The sequence below is a fragment of the Orycteropus afer genome, unplaced genomic scaffold, assembly GCF_000298275.1.
Source record: "Orycteropus afer afer isolate SDZICR_OR568_19922 unplaced genomic scaffold, OryAfe1.0 scaffold00409, whole genome shotgun sequence".
Lineage (NCBI taxonomy): Eukaryota > Metazoa > Chordata > Mammalia > Tubulidentata > Orycteropodidae > Orycteropus > Orycteropus afer.
The window spans coordinates 1,714,365-1,721,777 of NW_006921996.1; the positions used below are offsets into that span (position 1 = coordinate 1,714,365).

At 39.7% G+C, this 7,413-nt stretch overlaps 1 pseudogene; it reads right to left on the reverse strand.

Moving 5' to 3' along the window:
• Positions 1-2,163: 2,163 nt before the first annotated feature.
• LOC103208066 lies at positions 2,164-5,482 on the reverse strand (annotated as a pseudogene).
• Positions 5,483-7,413: the final 1,931 nt, after the last annotated feature.

The window sequence follows — 7,413 nt, forward strand, 5'->3', positions numbered from 1 at the left end:
AAAAGCCAAATTTGCCAAATTAAAGAAATATTCATAAGAGAAGAGTGGGAACAAGTCAGCTGAAAGTTCAAGGAAACCTTTATTTTACTAGAGTCTCACAGCAGGAATAAAGCACTCAAACCATTGAGGTTTGTGTGAGACAGGTTAAATGCAGCCTTCTCAGATGGAAAAGAAGAAAAATAGTTCTTACAGAGTCACTTGGAGGTGTCAAATAGGCAATTAGCACCATTCTTCTCCTTTGTAACTGACAACTGACTGACATTCTAAATCGGCCCAGGTGGTAAGAGAAAGATAAAAGCTTTTAAAACACTAGTTCTACTCTTACAGTGTAATTACTTGAGGAAGCTGGTCTAAATGCAGGTTCTTTGGCCCAGTTTCAGGAAATTGTATTGTCTTGCTGGAAGTATAGTCAAGGGATCTGCATTTGTAACCTGCATGGAGGCCTACTCATTGTTCTTCCACCTGGAGGCGCACTTATTGAAATACTATTTAGATACAGAGCAGTATTCGGTTGAGGACACGTTGCAAAGTGGAAACATGATGTTTTAAATGGGCTTTATCCAGTTCAGTAACTTGTTACAACCTGAAAATTGCACAAGGAAGGTAAGTACGGCAGAAAACGGAAATGACTGTGGTGAAGAAACTTTATTTTTTTATTCATTTTTCTTGAAGCATAGTTGAAGTAAAAGAAGATGCACAGAGAAGAAAAAAGATTTCTTAGTAAATTCTAAATATCTTCTAATGTTGTTGTTGTTGTTAAGTGCCGTTGAGTCGTTTCCGACTCATAGCGACCCCATGCACAGCAGAAGGAAACACTGCCCGATTCCGCGCCAGCCCCACAATCCCTGCTATACTTGAGCTCATCATCGCAGCCACCATATTAGTCCATCTCCTTGAAGGCCTCCCCCTCTTTCGTCGACCCTCCACCCCACCAAACATGACATCCTTCTCCAGGGAATGGTCCCTTCTTACAACATGACCAAAATAGGTGAGACAAAGTCTGGCCATTCTTGCTTCCAAGGAGCATTCTGGCTGCACTTCCTCCAGGACAGATCTATTAGTTCTTTTAGCAGTCCACGGTACTTTCAGCATTCTTCACCAGCACCACAACTCAAAAGCATCAACTCTTCTTCGGTCTTCCTTATTCATTGTCCAGCTCTCACATGCATACCAGGCAATTAGAAATATCATGGCTTGTGTCAGGTGCACTTTAGTCCTCAATGAGATATCCTTACTCCTCAGCACTTGAAACAGTTCCTTCACAGTTGACTTTCCCAATGCTACATGTCTTCTAATGTCCTGACTGCTGCTTCTGTTGGCATCGATTGTAGAACCAAGCAAAGTGAATTCCTTGACAACCTCAATCTTCTCTCCATTTTTGTGATGCTGCTCATTGGTCCAGTTGTGAGGATTTTTGTTTTCTTTATGTTGAGATGTAATCCATACTGCAGACTGTATTCTTCAACCTTCATCAGTAGGTGCCTTAAGTCATCCTCACTTTCAGCAAGCAAAGTTGTATCGTCTGCATATCTCAGGTTGTTAATGATTCTTCCTCCAATCCTGATACCACGTTTTTCTTCAATATCTTCTAATAGCATATTTAAATAAACTCCTATTGAAAAAAAGGATTTTTTTTTAATGGCCCCAAGACAACTAGTGATGATCAATGAAGAGTGGTAAATGGGAAGAGTATTCGGAGACACTGATTTCTAATACTATTTTCACAGCTGAACTGACTCAAATAAAGTTGAGTTCCAAATTCCTGGGGATGTACAAGCGTTGAATAATAGCCCCCCCACCTTCTTTCTCTCTCTCACACACACACACACACACACACACACACAGAGTAGCCTGGTTTATTGGGTTTCCTCCTGGAGGGACGGAGGGAGCTCTCTCGGCCTGGCAACCTGCAAGCAACCAGGGGAGGGTCTGAATGGGCTTCCACCAAGGGATATCACATCCACGTAGACCTGTTGCCAGCCCCAGGTTCTGCCCTGGTCCTGGTTCCTGGGTGGTTCCACTCAGGCTCCAGGAGGGTGTTGGACACGGGCTTCCTGAGAATCCCTGTCTCATACCTCATTCCATCATCCCGAGGCAGCACGCCACAGACGTCCCAGAAAGGGCCTAGACTGCCACGAGGCTGGAGTGCCTTCCAGATGCCCATTACCAGCCTCCCGGCAAGGAGCCTTCCACATTGCAGCTCGTGGAAAGACCATGGTTGGCCACTGTGCTCACTGTGGTGGGGCCAATGGCTGCAAACTTGATCTGCTTGACGCTGTCACCGGATAACTCCTGGGTATGCTGAAAAACCTGATTCTGGCTGAGACTCCCTGCTTGGCGATGTAGCTCTTCAGGTTCCCTTGGATTCCTGTTTGTGGGATCTTCTGATAGACACTTATGCTTTTCATGGGGACCCCTTGGTCCTGAGCACGTTCAGCAGGATCTCACCTTTGAGGGTTCCATGGGGAAACAGAATGAGCAGCACTGGTAACACCCTGGAACAAATATCTTCTGCAAGCTTTTCTGGGTTTCCACATTTTTCTCCTTCTATATACAGGCCATTTTTCCTCACTAGAGAAACAATAGCGTTTCCAACCATGTACACTGGCTTAGCACTCCATTTTACTTGAAGAGACTTTCCAGGCTCTTTCTCCAAACAGTTCCACTGCTTCCATTGTTCAGGGGCTGGTAAGCTTCAGCAGGAGCTCTGGTAGCCTTGTGCCTAAGTGGTTCAAACCCACCAGTCATTCCTCGGAAGGAAGATTGGGCAATCTACTTCCTTAATGATATCGACTGGGAAACACAAGGGGGGTCGTTATGAGTTGCGATCGACTCCAGGTCAGTGAGTTTGGTTCTTGAAGTTTGGTAAGTTTCAGGACAAGACAGCTTCTCAGAGAAGCTTCAGAGAGACAAGAACTTGAATGACAAAACAGGGATCAGAGTGGCATCAAGTCCATAGAAACCCTGTTCCTTGATACAAGGGTCATGACTGCTTTTGTCCTCTTTAGGATCTTTCAGTAAAGATAAAGGTATTTCTTACCTTTCCTCACTGCCTTCGCTTCTTTCAGAGTTAGCAGGAAGGTGGACCTTCCCCAAACAGAAGAGTACACTGCCCACCCACATCCACACACATACATATACTGCATAAGAGTTGCTTTCCCAAGTAGCCAGGATAATTTTATTCTTTAAAATTATTACATCTTTTTCTGAGACTTATTTCCAGAAATGCAGCAAGATAGGGTATAAAAGTGCAATACAAATTAAACTAACAATGAGGTGCCACTTACACCTTCCAAAATAGTTACATTTACAAAGAACTACAATATTTATTTTTGATTGAGGGTGGGAGAAAATAGTACTCTAACACCTGCTGGTAAAAACAATATATGTAGTTATATATTTTATTGGAAAGTGGTCTTAAATAAACAATTAAAATCTAAGACTTGCATACCCTTTAAGTGGTTTGCAATCAGCTGGTAAGCTAAAGTTGGTGGTTCGAACACATGCAAGGGCTATGTGAAGGGAAAGCCTGGCAATCTGCTTTTGTAAAGATTCCAAATAAAAAAACCAAACTCACTGCCATCAAGTTGATTCTGACTCATAGCCACCTCCATTAGGGTTCCAAGGCTGTAAATCTTGACTGAAGTAGACTGCCCCATCTTTCTTCTGCTGAGCAGCTGATGAGTTCAAACCACCAACCTTTTGGTTAACAGCCAAATGACTTACAGCCGAGAAAACCGTATGGAGCACAGTTCTACTTTGTGACAGATGAGGTCACCATGAGTTGGAATCAACTCTAAGGCAACAGGTTTTTATTATTATTATTGTTATTTAAAATCTTGTAATTCTCTATTTAATTAAATGTATCTCATTGAAAAAAAGCATCAGTAAATAAAGTTCGATGTACAAGATATTTTTTGAATTATTATGCACAGTACAAAATATCAGAAAAAAATCAACATCAGACAAAAAAGCCATTTTAAAGAATGTATTAGAATTATATTAGTTTATTGGGAGGAATGCTAAACAAATATTGAAAAAAACAGCAAGATGAAGACAAATGTGTACAACCTTTTTTTATAAGGCATAATACAAACATTTGCACATATTTTTCATTTTAAGTTTATGTGTTTATAAATGTATAATATATGTGCTATTGTATCTAAGCAGGAAGATAGATACAGAAGATAGTCACATGTTCTACCTAGAATGGCAGTGATATAAGTGGAGAGAAGAAGAAGAAGGGAGTAGGCAGTGTATAAAGCAAAATAAACAAATGCCTCCATTAAGTGAATGGTATTTATGATCAGGATCTGGATGTTGCAATGATTAAATGTTCAGCTGTTAACCAAAGGATCCATGGTTTGAATATACTAGTCATGCTGTAGAATAAAAGACCTAGCAGTCTGCTCCCATAAAGATTAAAAAATAAACTCACTCACTGCTGTCACGTCAGATCTGACTCATAGTGACCCCACCTTGGGTTTCCGAGGCAGTATCTCTACGGAAGTAGATAACCCAATCTTCTGAGGAGTGGCGCGTGGGTTGGAACTGCCAGCCTTCTGGTTGGCAGACAAATGCCTTAGGCACTACTCCACTCTGGGGGGCACTTGTGCTCTGTCCTGTAGTGTTGATATAAGTAGAGATGTTGTTATGTGCCGTTGAGTCCGACCCGACTCATAGCGACCCTTCCTTGGGTTTCAGAGGTGATATCAATACTGAAGTAGATTGCCCAACCTTCCTTCTGAGCAGTGGCTAGTGGGTTTGAACTGCCAGCATTCTGGTTAGCAGTCAAGTGCTTAGGCACTACGCTACCAGAGCTCCTAAGTTGAAATAGACTCAACAATATAGAACAACAATGATATAGATCTATATTTACGTGTAAAAGTATATATGTGTTAAGACATGCATAAATATTTAAATTAGAGATGAAGAAAAGACTATATGCTTCTTTCATTACCTTAGTTTTTGAATGTAAGCATTTTTCATTTTATTTTTGATTTTGTTGTTATTGTTGTTATGTGCCATTGAGTAAGACCCCACTCATAGCTACCCGCTCCTTGGGTTTCCAAGGTGGTATCACTACGGAAGTAGGTTGCCCAAATGTTTGAGTTACAAAAAATCAGAAAATAATAGATGTGGATGCAGCTTGCTAATGTTATTTACTTGTTTTTTCATTTACTTTTATCCTTTCACATTTTAGCTCTGATATGCTGTAACTTGCAATGAAAAGATAGCATAACATGAAAAATGATTGAGGAAATTACAGAGAAGGACATTTAGGTACATTTTTTACAATAATATTTTATAAACATTTAACAAGAAAAATCATGTTGGATATCTGACAAGTCACTCATGACTGAAGGGTTTATGTGTCTAAGCAGAAAACCATCAATATTCTTATTAAGTTGGTTCTCCTGATGAATTTACCTCGTTTATCTCTATGACAGAGCACAGTGATTTCTTTCTCTTGAACAAACATTAAGGCATTGTTGAGTATTGTCAAACTCAATAAGTCAATGGTAATTTCAGGGAAGGAAAAAGAAAGTCTTCATTTTAATTGAATCCCAGCATAGGACCTACAGAAAAAAAGGTCTACAGCAAAAGAGCTTAATTGCGTCAACCTTTCCATCTTCAGTGTTGTTTAATTTAACACTTCAGTGAATTACCCAGTGGTAACACACTGCCATAGACATATCTACTCCCTTTTAGATCATTTACAGATTTTCAGTAAATATCACAAATTAAGGAGTTCAATATGGGTCAGGATGTATTATTTCTAAAACCATATATATGGAATCTGATATTTCACATATCACTAAATCTATCAGGGAATAATTTTTTTCCCCAGAGCTAATAGACATGAGAACATTTTTTAAATGGCTGTACTTGCAATGATGTGCCTTTTAGCCTAAAAATCTCAGACAGAAATGAATGGCTCTCCTAAGGCACTGAGAGTATATACCTTCACCTCTGAATTCCACCCACTTTCCAATTATTGGAACAGGCCTGCAAGTACTCCCTGAGAAAAAGACCTGTCTGCCTTTCACTATAACCCCTTCTTGCAGAAGTTCATAATTCAACTGCAAAAATCCTCTCAAGGTGAAACAAGTCGTGCAGTATTCCAGTCCCAGATGTAGATTTTAAAAACACAATTACTCTGACTTCGACAGGAGACATTTAAATTAAAAAAAAAAAAAAAGTCTTTTCAGTTGGGCGACCAGAAATGTGTTCTGTGTTGACAAAAATAGGTCAAATATTGATTAATTTAAAATCCAAAATGTTGGCTTTCTTTTTCTTTTCTCTTTTTTTCTCTTGACATTTATGAAGCATTTGCTGAGTTCTTATCATGATTTTGATACTGAGTTAGTTATTGGATATATATAGATATATACATATACATATATATATATATATATATATATATATATATATGTATGTATCTCATAGGGAGCTCTGGTAGATAGTGCCTAAGGTGCTTGACTGCTAACCTAACCAGAAGGCTGGTGGTTCAAACCAACCAGCCACTACTTGGAAGGAAGGTTGGGCAATCTACTTGCATAGTGATATCCCCTCAGAAGTCCAAGGAGGGATCACTATGAGTCAGGGCGGACTTGACAGCACTTAACAATAATATATATATATCATATATATAGAGAGAGAGAGAGAGAAAGAGAGAGAGAGAGAGAGAGAGTTGTTGTTAGGTGCTGTCTAATTAGCTCCAACTCATAGCCACCCTGTGTACAACAGAATGAAACATGGCCCTGTATATGTGTGTGTGTGTGTAAAATTTCCTATTACTGCTGTCAGAAGTCATGGTGGTGCAGTGGTTAAGCATTCGCTTTCTAATGAAAAGGTTGGTAGTTCAAAACCAACAGCTGCTCTTCAGGAGAAAGATACTTCAATCTGCTTCTGTAAAGATTACTACTTTAGAAATGCTATGAGACAGCCGGTCTCTCTTGTATTGGATCACTGAGCCAGAATCAACTTGATGACAAAGGGGCTGTTTTTTTGTTTTGTTTTGTTTTGTTTTTTTACTGCTGTAACAAACCACCACAACATTAATGGCTTAACACAACAGAAATGAATCTTCCTACCGTTCTAGAAGCCAGAAACTGAGTCTTATGGAGCAGAAACAAAATGTAGGTTGGCTGTGTTCCCTTGGAAGTCCAAGGCAGAATCTGTTTTCTGTCACCTTTTCCAACTTGTGGTAGCTACCAGCATTATTTGTTTTATGGCCATGTCACCTCAATCTCTGCACCTATAGTCATATTACTTTCTTTTCTGTGTCAAATTTATCTCTACTTTCTTATAAGTATACATGTGATTAACTTAAACTCACTGCTGGTGAATCGGATCTGACTCATAACAACCTCTCCTTGGGCTTGCAAGGTGGTATCACTACGGAAGTAG